The sequence below is a fragment of the Paroedura picta genome, chromosome 2 (genome assembly GCF_049243985.1).
Source record: "Paroedura picta isolate Pp20150507F chromosome 2, Ppicta_v3.0, whole genome shotgun sequence".
NCBI lineage: Eukaryota > Metazoa > Chordata > Lepidosauria > Squamata > Gekkonidae > Paroedura > Paroedura picta.
In genome coordinates, this window is record NC_135370.1 from 165,993,678 (window position 1) to 166,008,360 (window position 14,683).

The window sequence follows — 14,683 nt, forward strand, 5'->3', positions numbered from 1 at the left end:
TGCTGGGATTCTTTCCCTGGGCAGTCTTACCTCCCAATCCTCCCCCCCCAATCCAAATGAAACTCTGAAAAGACCCTGGGAGGGCATAGGCCTTGAAGAATATTGTTCTCCCCACTTTAGATGTTCAACTGACCCTTGATAACTCAATTAAAAGCCTTGGGATTATACAGGATCCAGCTTTATTACTGGAGAAGCATGTTACTGTAGTGGCAAGTAGGGCATCCTACCAACTCAGCTTACCTGCAAGATTGCTTCTTACTTCGATTCGGCTGATTTGGCCACCTGACTCCATGCCACAGAAACAGTAGACTGACAGCTGAATTTTGATACCCTGTTTTTCATCACCAGGAATCCTAAGGTGCCTTACACTTTTTCATTCCTCTCCCAATAAGAAACACCCTGTGAGACAGATGGAGCTAACAGAGCTTGAAGAGAACTGTGACTAGCCCAAGGTCACCCAACTGGAATCAAACCCAACTGTCTAGATTAGAGGCTGCCACTCTTAACTGCTACTTGAAGCTGGAAGCAATGAAAGACAACTGGGGTATGGCCATAGTGAAGGTAATGACAGACAGCTATAAATAATGTGTACAAGTAAAAGTGTTTGCATGGAGTTTTCTGGCAGTGAGTCTTTGACATCATGGAAAGAGTCTTAACAGTCCCTTTTTCCTGGTCCTAGAAAGGCTACAGCCCTGTTAGAGATCATGAGGTCATAGCATCCTGGAGAAGGGAGATTCAGGATGGGGTGATTTCTCACCTGTTTATACCCCCCCCCAATTCCTCACAGGTTGCCCATCATGTAAGATGTATGCATCGGCTACATAACTCATCCATATAATTATTTGACTTTATGATGGCTTGTATGCAATAGTAAAAGAAGCAAACCAATATCACATAACCTGGATTATATGATAATTATAAACCGTTTTTTTAGACCTCCTCTTTATTTATTATTATATTTATATACTGTCCTCCCCTGAGGCTCGGGGCAGTTTACATAAAACAGGGAAACAACTAGTAGTTATAAACAATAACAATATAGTGATAACAAATAGAATATAATAGAACAGTAGAACAATGGTGAGAACATTAATTCAACTACGGCATACCGACAGCTGTGTGAGTTGAATGACTTGGCAGTGGTTTTCATAGGAGGGAGACTTGGGGGCCAGTGGACGATGATTGGTTCAGGTCAACCTCAACCAAATGCCTGGCAGAGTTCCCTCTTGCAGGCCCTGCGGAACTGTTCATGTTCTTTTCATTCAATTCAAAGACCTTACCTGTACTGTTGACACAAGTGCACATCTCATCTCATGGAATTCACAAGGAATAGCTTGCATTCACACAGTGGTCAAATCTGTGGATAACTAAAGACTTGGGTCATGAACAAATAAGGCAGGTCTTTCTGCAAATCTGAAAAACACTTCAGGTCTGCAAGAAAAAAACTAAAATACACACACATGGGGGGGTTAACCCCTTATAATAGAAATAGAGCCTGTAGCTTTAAGAAATAAATGCTCTCATTGGCTGATAGGCATTCAAATCTTTGTTTCTGTCAATAAAAAATCAGGGTGAGGGTGGGAAGGGTCCTTTTCAGGGCTGCACAGCATTTGAAGAAGTGGTCATGAGGACCAAGAAATCCATAAACTATGCAATACTGACTTGTTCAGAAGAGCTTTTTCATCACTAATAGAGGACTATATTGTGATGCAATGTTTTTCAGAAAGGTGCTTTGGTAAAGGGATAGGGACTGTGATCTGCTCTTCAGTGGCTTTATGTGATGTTGACTGCGATAAATACAACTCTGCAATATAATTCCTGCACCAGCACGTATACTTTATTTTAGCTGTTATAGTTCTGATTGTTTTCAGATTTCTGCAGCCCGACCTCTATTGTATTAATTATTGGCTGTCCCATTCCTGTTGATTTAAATGGTCTCGTGCTGTGTAATCAGCCATGAGTCTCAGTCAGCAAGCTGGGCTACAAATGATGAAAAGAAAATAACAGGACCTATAAATATATGAATATCATAGAAGTAAAGCTTTCTGCTTCTATTAGGTTTCTATAATCCACTCTTCTCTACCTTAAAGTCTTAAATTGGCTTAAGCAGAATTATTTTTTATATCCTTCTATATGTTAAGGAGTCTCAAAGTGGCTTACAATGGTCTTTCTTCCAGGCACCTTGTGGGGTAAGTGGGACTGAAAGAGCTCTAAGAGAATTGTAACTGGCCCAAGGTCACCCAGCAGCATCACATAGAAGGGGAAACCAAACCTGGTTTGCCAGATTCAAGGCCGCTGCTCTTAACCACAACACAATGGCCTAGAAAGGGACTGAGTTTGACAGCGATTTGTGGGACACAGGATACAGAAGGTTGAGAACTACTGCTCTAGGTCACACCTAATGGGATTTGGGCTAATTGCATGCAATCAGTTTGTGTGAAGGAGTTAACATGTGATGGTGTAGACCAGTGGTCCCCAACCTTTTTATCACCGGGGACCACTCAACGCTGGGGACCACTCTACACCTTTTACTGAGGCCTGGTGGGAGGGGGTAGTTTACTCCTCTACTCTCAACCACTGCCCTAATGCTCTCTGATCGCTATGGTAATGTTTAAACCTCCCTTCAAAATAAGATACAGACACGCCACAACAATGAACATAAGGAACATTTTATTTTTATGGAAATTTTAACTCATGACAATGACAAATCAATGGGAACCCTGAGCTTGTTTCTCTGCAACGAGATAGTCCCATCTGGGAGTGATGGGAAACAATGACACCCAAAGTGTGTTGTAAAGGGCCAGGGGGGGGGGGAGGCGTCCTTCGGGGCCCACCTCCAATTAGTCGAAGGACCACATGTGGTCCGCGGCCCACAGGTTGGGGATCGCTAGTGTAGACTATACATGTACATATTGTTCATTAAGCAACTGCAACAGCCCAAGGACCATTCCAGTCATGTATGCCCAAACAAACCAGAAATGTCAAAACTTGGATCCTCGCTGCTTTCCTCCTCTCCTCCCACTGCTGGCACATACTACCAACCCTGCAGGCAAGATGGAAGATGGCCGGGCAAGGGGAGGGGGCTTTGTTAGTTGCTGATAGTTCGCTCAGTATTAGTAATTTTATGCAGTTTTGTTTTTTCCTACTGCCCCAAGCCCATGACAAAGGGGTGGGTATACAAGCTGCATATATAACAATAATAAAAGTTTCACAGGATACCACTGTGCAGGAAATGTAGGGCTTGACTTTTGGAGCATCCCAGCAGCAAGTCTCTGTAATTACAGGGGAAAGCCATCTGTAATTGAAACGCTACTCAGCAAAATGACAAGCTGCATCCATTTCCCAAACTTGCTTTCGTGGTGTTGCCTCCTCTCCAAGCATTCTAAACCTGAACACACAATGTACGTTTTCTGATAGAAGAATGAACACTATAATAAAAAACGAAAAGGGGCCGTCTTCCCTGTTTGCTTCTGTGGAATAAAAATTACTATTTCAAGGGATGTGATGAGCAGGAACAATAAACGTGAATGTAGCTGTCTGAGCTCTGTTTCCAGTCAGTCCATCTTGCAAGGCGACAACATAGGGCAATGCCACACAGTGCTCCAGAAACGAATGGAGTCTGTCTTTTTTGTACAGTTTGGAGACACATATTTTCCAGCAACTATTTGAATGCAAAACATTTTCTTAAGCATTTCTCCAGGAAAGCCTGACTAAAGAAAGGGTCAAGGTACATAGCATACGTACTATGGCAGGGGAATGCACTGGCAACTGAGTTGTTTAATCATGAAACACATGCATTCACTGGTTCTTGACAGTGGCAAAATGTCAAAAAGAGAAAGGTCAGCAGCTCAGAGTGCTTGCAACACAACGTATGTCCCAGTTTTGCCCCCCTAACTGGAACCATTTCCAGTGGAATTTTGAAAGTTTCATGTTATCAGAATTCAAGATCTTAAGAACAAATTAGTGACTCCAAAATCTATGGACTGCAGAAAGCTAAAAAAGCATACTCATGTAGGAATTCTGTATGTTTCATGTGCAATTCCAGTAAAGGAACAAGGTGGCAAATAGTTTCTTTATATCAGCATTATTTTGAAACAGAATGTGCACCGGAGCTATGTTTACCATATACAAAAAAAAGGCAGGTCCTAAAAGTGACCTATGTAGATGCTTTGCAAAAGTTGCATTGAATGAATAGACATGATGAGATCTCAAAGCTTGGGATTTAGTGGCATCAGAGTCTTCTAATGGTCCTCAAAATTCTGAACAGCCTGTGAAGATCATTAACAACAAAAATATATTGCATATACCTAGATTTATTCAGGAAAACTTGCATATATCCCCCTTCTGCCTGTGCCAGCAGGTAAAGACTTGGTTGTTTCATCCTGTGTTCCCCTACTGATCATTACTTCCTGCCCTGTTTTGCACTTCTTAATATGAATTTAATTCTGGTTTAAAATTTGTAGCCAAATGAACAAGGGAAATTAAAAAAGACAAGTAAAACAAAAATGTTTTAAAATGCTAACAAGATGTTTTTGTGGCTGTTATGATCTGTACCTGCATTATTTATTAAACCACATCTTTCCCCAAGTTCTTAGTATGAAATGGAGGGTTGAGTGATGCTCAGCAAACGGTACGAAGGATTCCAAGCATTTGTTTATGATGGAGTTTTAAAATTATTTTATAATGGATTTTGTAATACCATTCTGATGCCTCTGGATCTTGCTGTCCTGACAACAGAACCGACTTGCCTCTGACATGGAACTACTAATATGGATACTGTCAGGCTTATATCAGTGAGATTTAAATCGGTGTCATGTACATACCCAACCAAAGAATGCATCTGATGATTAAAACAACTGGCAGGAAGCCCTGAAAACATTTGGAGCTTGATTGAATCTTCTTCATGCAGTCATGAGGTAATGATATAATGAATGTTTAACAGAAAAATACCAGTAGCTGGAAAATCACAGAACCCAGCAACATTTATCTTTCAAGGACAATGAACGCTTTCAACATTTGGCTAACAGCAATCATTTCCTAAACCTTGTATGTGATGAGATATCTGCTGAGGATGTATTTCGTATGACTAGGCATAGTGTAGTACAGAAAGAGATACAGGAGTCCCATCCACTCCACACTCAGGGAGGTGCCTTGTCTATTGAAAAGGAAAAAGGGAAGCAGGACCACTGAAAGCTCAACTTCAGCTTTAAATTAAAAAAGTAGAAAAAGGAAGACTTTTCACAGCAGGAGACATACTGGCTACTCAAGGCCTCGCCTTTGAGCCTTTCTCTCTTAGTAGCAGGTTATGAAAGTCACAGCTAAGGTTCTGTTACAGTCTAGTTTCAGGGCTCTCCACATATTCACAAACTACAGCTTGGTATAGTGGTTAAGAGAGACCACCTCTAATCTGGAGAGCCGGGTTTGATTCCCCACTCCTCCACATGCAGCCAACTGGTTGACTTAGGTCTAAGTCAGAGTACTGTTAGAACTGTTCTCACAGAGCAGTTCTGTCAGAGCTCTCATCTACTTCATAAGGTACCTATTGGGAGAGGAAGGGAAGGTGATTGTAAGCCACTTTGAGACTCCTTCAGGTAGTGAAAAGCAGGATATAAAAACAAACTCTTCTACAATTACCATGAGCCCCTGCCAGCAGGACCATATTGGCAGGGGCTCATGGTAATTATAGGCCATGGACATGCAGAGATCCAGTTTGGCCACCCCTGGTTTTAGCCCATCTCTCAGATAATCCACCCTTTAACTCTTTGTAGTTCCTACAGGACAACTTGCCACCAGGTTAGCATTTCACTATTTTATTTAAAGGAAACTTTTTACCTCAGCTACCCCATAGAATGTTGACCATTCTGATACATATAAACTAAGCTATCCCATTCTTTGGGTTCAACTGAATAGTTTAAGTTTGATGCCAGCAAAAATTATAATGAAACGGTTAAGAAAACAAGGGGGTAGTACCACAGGCACCCTGCTCCAGTCTGGATAACAAGCCTCTCAACAAAGAACAGTCTGAATAAATGTATCATTTTCTAGATTCTGTAAACTGACTATTGGTCTCTCCCTCTAATCAAAATCAACTAGGTACCGTGTGCAATAAAAAAAACCTTTAGGATTGCATTTACAGCACATGAATCGACTAGAGAGTCTGAAGAGGGACAAGATATCCTCCTGACTTCAAGAAGGACCCATTCTTGGTAAGTGATTCAATGGTCATTCTTCCTTGATATTCAGGAGGACGTCTTGAAGGGACAACAAGCAGTCCCAAAATACAGGGTGGGGGCTCTTCTAGTCTTCCAGAACAACATGCTGCAGAACACATCTGCCAAAGGTCAACTCCACAGGATCTTTAAAATCTATTTATTATTACATTTATATACCACTAGCTCCCAGACCAGCTGGCACGTGTGTAATTTATAATCCAATGTGAGTTCTGAAGCTCTGCCCATGGGGCTGGGAGTTCCATCCCAGCAGCCGGCTCAAGGTTGACTCAGCCTTCCATCCTTCCGAGGTCAGTAAAATGAGTACCCAGCTTGCTGGGGGGTAAATGGTAATGACTGGGGAAGGCACTGGCAAACCACCCTGCATTGAGTCTGCCAAGAAAACGCTAGAGGGCATCACCCCAAGGGTCAGACATGACCCGATACTTGCAGAGGGGATACCTTTACCTTTTAATTGAAGCATTAAACACACATTGACCCAACCTGGGCACAGTGAAGTTGATAAACAGGGATTCTGAAATTCTAATATTTTCAGTACAAATAAGAGTCCACCTTACATCCAAGTTATGCCAACAACATTCCTTTGGGTGTATTGGATTAGGGCGAAATTTGGTAGGATAATTTCCTGACTTGAGATGTAAGTGCAAATCAATCTTAGATTTAAATTAGGTGGTGTCTGTTCATAAGACAACCCAATCTCCTTGAAATTGACAAAAGATCCTTTTTAATAGAGAGGGCTCCCATTTCAGAGACCCGCTTTGCCAAAGTAATTGCTACTAAAAATAAAGTCTTTAGTCTAAGGAATTTCAAGCTGATGGAATGTTATGGTTAGAATGAGGCCTTGTTTTGGGACATTAGAACCAAATTCAATCGCCAAGTGGGAAAGCAATGGATCGCAGGAGGCTCTTTGCTTGCTGCACCCTTAAGAAATCTTACTATATGGGGGTGTTTTGTAAAAGATACACCCACAATGGAAGGCATTACAGAGGCCAGCACTGCCACTTGTCATCTTTGCTGACCGAATACCCTGAGTTTTGCCCTCCAGCAAAAAATCCAAGATGTTAGCAATAGAGGGTTTCCTTCTGGCCCAGTAGACAAAGGCTTTCCATAAACAAGAATATGTTCTGTTCATGGAACTTCTCCTAGAAGCTAAAATGGTTTCAGTGACGTCTACTGAGTAATGTCCTTTTCAGCGGTGGTCCCCAACCACAGGGCCGCGGCTCCCACTCCCCGCAGTAAGAAACTTCCCAGGCCGCAAGCTTGCGGCCCGGCAAGCTTCTTACTGTGGGGGGGGGGGGAAGAGGGAAGCAGGGCCGCGGAACGCTCATGTGCGGCCGGGCCGTGCATCCGCGCATGTGCCATGTGTGGCCGAAAATGTGCATGCGCATTTCGGCAGTGCATTGCGCATGCGCGTTTTCCGCCACGCATGCACAGCATGCGCAGCCGGGCAATCACCCTCCCTGGTGTCACCGGTCCCCAGCCTGAAAAAGGTTGGGGACCACTACTTTTCAGGACAGTAAAAAATATGCAATAGATTCCCTCCCCCCGTTCCTCTATGGGAACTGGCTCTATTGCTCTGATGGAAAGAAGATGTTCTATTGCAGTGAGAGTTCTTAGCCGCTTTGCTGGATCTTTTAACCTGGAGGAGGGAATGAACCTGCCTGGGGGGGATGCATAGATTGCCATGGCCACCACGTCATGCATGTGACACAGTGCTTTCTCCACTTTTTTATCCATGGAATTCTGAAGGTAACCCTCCCCATCTTCAGAGACAAGGCCACCTGACTGAAGAGCAACCATTGGGACATCAATCAAAGGGATCTGCAAGACAGATTCTCCATAGTGAGGTAAAGCATGTAATTTTTAAATAAACGAACCTGCTTATTCATTAAAGGCCTTTGCCATTCAGCTCTAATTTTCTTTTCAAATACTTCAAGTAGGGGAAAAATCTCCTGTGAGGTGCCTGTTTTTGGAAAATACACCCCCTTACACTTAGGGCCACTGTATTTCTTATTGTCAGTCTGTTCATCCTCAGGAATTGTTTCATTAAGTGCCACAGCCCCAAGAGCCTTGGCAAGTGTGTATCCTCACTCTTGAAAAAGCATTCAAATTGACCTGAGATGTTAATGGGCTCAACCTCTTCCTCATCTGAGAGACTATGTCCTCTTCAGAGGATGAACTGTACCTATTAGGGCTAACCCTTGATCTTTTGGGGGCTGCCTTGGTGTGCCAATAATGGCTCACCTCCCCACGATGTCTAGAGGGACTCCTGCACTGTTTTTCCTAGTCATATTCCTCAATTTGTTTTCTCATAGCTACCTCAAATAAACTGAAAAATCTGGAGGCAAGCTGGTATTAGTAAGCCCCACAGTAGCTTCATTCAGGGCTGCTTGCCCAGTAAGAGGTTTTGTTTTGTTTTTGGGGTTGTTTTTTTTTACTTATTTGCGTAGCCAGCAAAGCATGCCCTTTGTGATGGCTGCCATTAGAGGGTGCTGCTGCAGACAGCTGAGAACGAGGGATCAAAGCAGCTGGGTCAGAGACCAGTGGCTTTTGGGTGGGCAACCCCTCAGTGCTTCAGCCATGGGGCCAGACGAGCATCCACGGTCCCCATCTCCAGATGGAAGAATTTAGGTACCTGATGATTCTGATATGAAGAAATCTACCTTGGGTAAGCCAAAGATTTGGGTTATCTGTTGAAATAACTCCTTTTTAAGGTCCATTCCCCCTCTGATGATTTCCACCTGTTGAGGTAATCTGCTTGATGATTTTCTATTCCCCAGGTGTTCTACTTGGATGGACTGAAGATGTCGTTCCCCCCACTGAAGTATCTTGAGAGTCTCTGAATGGAGTCAAGAGGACCTGGATCACCCCTGATGGTTTATATAAGCCTGGGCAGCCATGCTTTCTATCCGCATTAGGATCAGTTTTCCCATAATCAGGTTCCTCGGCCGTTGTAGAGTCAAAAATGTAGCTCTCAGCTCCAACAGGTTTATCATAAGAGATTTCTCAGGAGTGGACCAAGTTCCTTGAACTAGCTTGCCTCGTAAAGTGGCTCCCCAACCTAGCAGACTGGCATCTGTGAACACTTCCAGCTCCTGATGCAGGAGAAACTGTTTCCCTGCTGTCAGGTTGGAAAAGCTGTAAACTTTGCTTCATGACCGGTATCTCTGTCAGAGGCTTGTCCATCTTGTGCATGATACATGAGGTCTTAAGAAGGCTTGTAATTGCCTGGTACGTGGACACGCCCACTGAACCATCTCCAGACAGGAGATCATGAGACCCAGTAGGCGCACCAGGAACATTGACTTGCTCTGAATAACCTGGATCACCATCTCCCTGGTTTTCCCTGCCTTCTTGTCAGTAGTAAACAGCATTCCTTGCTGAGTGTCTATGAGCATACCCAGGTGCTCCAGACATTGAGTGGGACTCAGTGAACCCTTTTATTTATTATTTTACAGATTTACAGTAAATCCAAATTCTTGCGGGCTAGTTATGACTGTTGAAGTGCTAGTGTGAGCTTGAGGTGGGAATGGAGACCTTATCAACAAATAATCTAAATGAATGTGTATTTTCTATTCCCTCAGGACGACAATAGGTTTGATGAGCACTTTTGAGAAAACTAGTGGTGCCGATGACAGGCCAAACGGGAAGGCTTTGAACTGGAAATGCTGATCCCCTATGACAGCCGGGCTCCTCAGCCACCTCAGGAGAATGGCTCTCAACTGCGGCGGTGGCAGAAGATTGCGCATTTCTTCTCACGCAGTCCCTTGTTTGCTCCGACCAGATGCAGGACGCCCTGAGAAGACACGCCCACCCCAGGAGCTGTTGGTTGCCCTCAAGTACCGAGATAGCAATGTCACCCTTGGAGAGGAAATAATCTACCCACTTAGAAGTGATCACGGAGAGCTGCCTTAGCAGTTGGACAACTGCGATGGGTGGGGGGGGGTGTCTGCTAGGAGCGGAGAATCAAACACTCTCTGAAGAGAAGATAGAAAATTACCATCAGTAGAAGCTAGTATAGAGGTAAGAAGAAATAATAGAAGCAATTTAGAGTTAAATATAGATTTAGGCTGTTAGCGTAGCAAAAAGCTACTTTCCCTGTAACAGAGGCAGGAAAGAACTGGGGATCACTGGCATGCCCACAAAGGAAACAAGGAGGAGAAAAAAGTCTTGCCTCCTGGAGATGAGGGGTTAGAAACACCCAAGATGTCTTCCGCCTCTGAGGGGGAACACATTGAAACATTAACACAGCGTTTGTTTTATTTAAGTGTCCTTAATAACTGACATGTTTTGCTCTGAATTATTGAATCAAAATCTGGAGTCATCATCTGTGCTGTTGCAATCTTAGGTGTGTGCATATACCGACAAATTGCTTTTGATATACTGATAGTACAAAAAAGAGCTGTTCACAGATATACACAGAATTTTAGAAGCAAGAGCCTTAGGTTTGGGGTAATTTGGAGTGGCAAAATTTGTTAAGGCCAACTTCAGAAAGCTTTTCTTTCAGTACAGCATTACATTGCTCCCCTACCAGCTGAGGTTTATAGTATCTTTTCATTGGTAGGTGGACGCAGCATGAATGTCCCATTATGTCAATTGTGCAGACTCAGTATGTGTAATTCACCTTAAGTGCATCTCCCACACTAGAGAAATATTTCTTATCTATCCTTCCCTCCCCAGCACATGTAACCCAGAGAGTCCTCTTCCCTCTTTGAAAATATACTTCCCTACTACACTACATCAGCCACTTTTTATCTACAACCTTGAAAGCGTTTCTGTGTGTCTGAAGCAGGATTTCTTCCCCACACATACAATCTAAACTCTCCAATGAACTGGAGCCACTGCCCACAATACTGGTTAAATCCATTACAAAAATGAACCTTCCAAGCACCTGTCAATGACCAAAACTCCTAAAACCTACATTCTCCAAATACCTCTGTACGATTCATCCACACCAGGCTTTCGTGAAACACTGGGGTTTCTTTACAGCCCTGGAAGGGTTTCCTAAATGGGTGGTAGTTAATTTTTAATATATTTTTAAAATGTGTTAAACCTTTATCAGGTGATATTAGCATACAAGGCCATATTGACCTCCCCCCCCTTAAATGACCAATGATGGGCCTGGAGGGGGTGGTCATGTGCACAGTTATGCTTCCCAACTATATCCCCCATGATTGCAACACCTATGAAGTTTCTCAAAGTTTGAAGAACATTTCAGGGGTTTCTCAATGGTAAAAAGGTTGAGAAAGTTTGATCCACACCAATCTACTCTCCTCCAAATCTCATCTGCTCCCACTGACCATTCCCTTCCTTGCACTTCAGTCCCACAAAGACACACATACACACCATGGTGCTAAAGTTGAGCATAAGGTCTAGCAACTGGGAAACCGAGGTTCACAAGCCCCACTCTGTCACAGAAGTCGCTGGGTGAGTCACATTCTCAGCCTAACATACTCCGCACTGGAGTTGTGAGAACATACATGGGGAGAACAATTCTTGTACAGTGAGAAAAAAAGCAACATATGTGTTCCTAGCAAATAAAAATGGTGCAACAAAATCTCATTAAGTCTTTGAGGTGGCTCAAGACTCCTGTTTTAGCTTCAACAATACCTCTAATCTTGCATGGCCACCCCCCCCAACACAAATGCTCAGCACTGTCCTTTTCCTCAACAGCTATATTTCTCCCATCCCTTTCCAAATACAGTTCCTACGACACCCCATTACATGCAATTCAGCCATTCCCTGCTCCTCTCCCCAGATACACTCTGGCAATTCCGTTTCTATACTTCTCAATGCCCATTTCCATCAGAAACTGCACCACCACCACCTTCACCCATGCCTTTCTTCCTCTCTTCTTTCTTTCCTCCATCCATAGGTCCACTTTTCTGACACTGCAACAGAGAAAAAGTGAGAGAGATGGGCAGAGAAGAAGATGGCAGTGATGGAGGCAGCTTAAAGCTTGGTGCAAAAAGGACACAAGCAAATCCAATTAACAATTGTTTTACTCAAAACATAAACATGCTTAAATATTAAAACTCTTGCAGTATTTCCATTATTTAACCATCTTTGAGAACTGAAATCTCTTGCTTTGAATTACTGCATCAAAATCTGAAGTCAATATCTGTGCTGCAGCAATCCTGAGTATGCTGTTGAGGTGTATATCTCTAAACTGAGAATGTAATTTTGATTTATTGACATTCATTACAGAAAAGAGCTGTTCACAGATGTATATTGCCCCTAACATAGACAGAATTTTAGAAGCAAAAGCTGTAAGTTGGTGATAATTTGGACCCAAAAACTGATAAAATTTACTAAGGTCCACTTCAGAAAACCTACCCTTCAGTACAACATCACACTGCAGATCAATTACTTGAAAATTCCAAAATCCCTGTCTAAGTATCTGAAGTCAGAAACCCTGTCTTGGAATGCATTTTTTAGTTCAGAAAATTTTCTCCTGCATTTCTCTGTGAATATATGATCACAAGATAATGATTTCAGGATGGGAAAGTACACCAAATTATTATCTTGAAGTTGCATTTCCCAGTTGAAGCTTCACCTCAAAGGCACAAATATTATTATAAAATTCTTTTACAACTTTCTTGTGACCCTGCCTCTTTGTGTTGAGACAGTTCAGGCGTTCTGTAATATCCACCATAAAAGCAAGATCTTAAAGACATTCATTATCTTGTAATTCAGGGATAGCCTTCCCTTTCCTATCCATAAATATCCGGATTCCACTTCATAGTTCATAGAAATATTTCAATACAGCTCCACGATGTAACCATCGCACTTCAGTGTGATATGGTACCTCATGTCGGATCATGCTTTCCTCCAGAACACTGTTCAATTGCTTATGGTTGTTTGGAGTTTAATACTACCCTCATCATATTATCCATCTTCAATGTTCTACTGCACAGTTCCTTGGTGCAAAATGCAATGAAAATTGAAAAAATGATGTTGTGGGTTTGCAGCTAACAATTTTTCTTGGGTTTTGCAGCCAGGTTCGATTCTGCACTCCCCCACATGCAGCCAGCCGGGTGACCTTGGGCTCCCCGCAGCACTGATAAAACTGTTCTGATTGAGCAGTGATATCAGGGCTCTCTCAGCCACACCCACCTCACAGGGTGTCTGTTGTGGGGAGAGGAAAGGCGACTGTAAGCCACTTTGAGCCTCCTTTGGGTAGAGAAAAGTGCTTGCACAGGGGATACCTTTACCTTTAATCTTTCTTTGAATTCTAATGCTTTCCTTAAATGTGCACTGTTACTTGCCTCAGCAAATGCAATGGCAAGTTGGTGTCTTGCTTATAGTCTCTCTGACACTTTCCCCTCCAAAAATCAAGTGACAGCAATTCAAAAACTATGAGGAACAGTACACAAGATATTTGTCAGCTATCTTTCATACCTCCCAACTTACCCTGTCTACTGTCCTGGTGAACCTGCGTGTGATCTCTTTTTTAACTAATGCTGTAGATCTTCTGAGGGATATCAGTTTTTAATTTTGCATTTCTTAGCATTTTACAGGAGTAGTCAAAACACAAAAACTGGAATTAAAATAGGCAACTTTTTTAGTGTCTATGTTTGAGAAGAACACCATTGACAGGACTCTTTCCCTGAGAATTGCTACACACAAACTGAAGGTAAATAAATGTTACAGAATGAAAATGTCCAAAATAATTAATCACAGAGTGCACCAAGTACAGTGCACCAAGCAGAGAGTTTGACTAAGCCTTAGAAGACCCATTTATTTAACCGGGGGAGTTTCAAACTAAACTTGTTATCTCTATTAGCTCTATATTCCTAAAAACCTGCTCAGGAACAAACTTTAAAAGCTTCTTACAATTTAACCAAACAGTATCTCTTTATGATTGGACCACAGGAAGCTATTTCCTCTTAAACAGCAATCTCTGCAGCCATTATTTACTACACTGTTAATGCTGTCCACCCTAAATCTTTTTTGCAGTAAATCTTCCATCACAACAATGCCAGCAGTAAGTACGAGTGTTCCCACAGATCACTGCTGGTTCTGTAGCCATATAGGATAGGGTGTTGCCTCACTGGCTCTGGCACAGTCCTGCAGGCGTAACACTGTCTTTATTTCTCTAGAGACAGTACAACATTGGATTATGTGGAAAGCCAATTCACCCAACATTTCTACCCTTGCAAATGCACACCCAGTGATGACAGAATCCTGGAAAGAAGATAAGTAACAGCCTCTTATTATTTGCCAGAAGATTTCCTAAATTTAAGCCACCTCCGGATAGTCACCCAATCGTTTATTAAAAACCTGGGAACACCTTACAGATACAAAAGCAAGCATCCCCCCCCCCCCCAATAAGCTTTTCCAGGAAGAATGTACATTTAGAATTGGAGGCCACATATTTTGAATGCTGGAAAGCATTTTAGGGTGCAAAAGAGAAAAAACACACACACACACACACAGATTAAAGTTAAACA